Source organism: Miscanthus floridulus, chromosome 16 (genome assembly GCF_019320115.1).
Source record: "Miscanthus floridulus cultivar M001 chromosome 16, ASM1932011v1, whole genome shotgun sequence".
Classification (NCBI taxonomy): Eukaryota; Viridiplantae; Streptophyta; class Magnoliopsida; order Poales; family Poaceae; genus Miscanthus; species Miscanthus floridulus.
In genome coordinates, this window is record NC_089595.1 from 96,186,642 (window position 1) to 96,188,385 (window position 1,744).

The 1,744-nt window shown below is 44.8% G+C and overlaps 1 long non-coding RNA gene across 1 annotated transcript; it reads right to left on the reverse strand.

Annotated features, from left to right (window-relative positions):
• Positions 1-473: 473 nt before the first annotated feature.
• Positions 474-1,238, reverse strand: LOC136512122 (uncharacterized). Its single transcript, XR_010772983.1, has 3 exons — positions 1,086-1,238; positions 742-859; positions 474-623 (listed from the first exon to the last, which is right to left on the reverse strand). It is a non-coding gene; the product is annotated as an uncharacterized lncRNA (long non-coding RNA).
• Between the last annotated feature and the right edge of the window lie 506 nt (positions 1,239-1,744).

A 1,744-nucleotide genomic window follows, 5' to 3' on the forward strand; every position in this document is an offset into this window, starting at 1 on the left:
TCATTCAAGTAAAAATCTGCTGCCTGCAGAAGGGCACAGAAAAAACTAAGAACCCATAGAAAATGCACAAGACAATGGTTAGATAGTAAGGAGATCATATAATTGTTTCTTGAGTCGTGTGAAATGAAGTCAATTCTATGTTCTCTTTGTTGGTCACTACAGTAGACAAGTTCTCGCCAGAGGCACCTAGTCAAAATTTATTCTACGATAACAATCAAGTCTGACCACACAGCAAGCTAGAATTGTTGCGTTATGGTTTGTACCAAAAGTATCAGTTTTCACAACATAAGAAGGTTTCAAGATGAGAAGGCCACATCTGTGAAGACGATTTATCCTTCTCTAACATTATTCCGAAACTCCGATCAATACCACAATACCAGAACAGTTAGGCAGAAAAGGACCCAGTAAAGAACAACTTTTGATATAGGATTTAGAAGTTTACAAATTCTGAAGTAATAATGCGCATAAAAGTTCAGTGAACCAGTGATAAAAACGAAATCATATGGCATGATAATACACACGATAATTTTTCAGCACTTACATCTTGCAAGTTGCAACCAAAGGATTGCCTCAGGAGTCCAGCGCTTCACTTGGCTCAGGCAGGATTCAGTGATCTCCTTCACCTGCAAGTTTTACCAACAGTAGCAAATTAAAGGCTCCAAACAGACAGCCTGCACCACAAATCTTTCGTTCAGGAGAGGGTAAGCGAGTGGTGTCTGGTGTAGGCTGCAGTGCACCCACCAGACGGACAAAGGGAGCAAGGGAGTGTACAGCTCGGCGGTGGCTTTGTGGGGCTTCTTGACCTGCCACCAGACTCGACGCAGCTTCTTCGGCTTCTGCCTCTGGCGCCTCGTAGCCCCTGCTTCTCCCAAGAACACAACCCAAAGTGAATAGCAGATGCAACGAATAGCACCCCCTACTTGTTCTTGTTCTTGAACACAGCCTTGCTGCGTCTCGAACCTATCGCACCAAAAAGTCACAGGAAAGCTACCAGACACGACCGAATAGCATCAGGGATGATGGATTGTTCATGGTGATGTGGGGTGGAGAAGCGTTTGCTCGCGAGGCGAGGACAGGGCCTATACCTGGCTTCGACGGCGGCGGTGCCCCGTCAGGGCAGCTCTCGCCCTGGAGCTCTTGCTCCACCTTGATCCGGTTCTTCTTGGGGGCCATAGCGGTGGGCGGTGGTTCGACTGTTGTCTCCTTCAGCGGCGAGGTGAAGCACAAGGTCACGCACAGTAATGGCTTCCGCAGGAAGATCCCGTGTCCACAGCGGGGCGGGTGTAGGCGTGTAGCACGGAGCAAGCTCACTGTTCGAAACGTCATGCCAGGGGGTAATAAACCGCTTGCCCGTTCGGTTGACTGGATCGTATCGTTGCTGGTTTACAAAGAAGTATCGCTGACTGATTTGTATGAGAGAAAAATATTATTTCGACTAAAAATTTATGATCATTTACGATAAGCCACAGCCAAACGAACAAGCTAAGTAGTCAAATGCTTGATATTTTATCGCACCCAACAGAAAATCCCCCCTTCGTCTCATAAAAAAATATAGCATAGCGTCATATTTTAATACCTTATAAGTTTAATCCATTAATTATAACATTTTATTTAAAACATACTTTTATATCTCTTTGATTTTATAAGACTACAGTTTTATGGCGTGGTCTAATTCTGCAGCGTTATTCAACGAATGAATAGTGTTTTTCTCTCGCAGCATTTCAGCATAACCCAAATTTCAGCG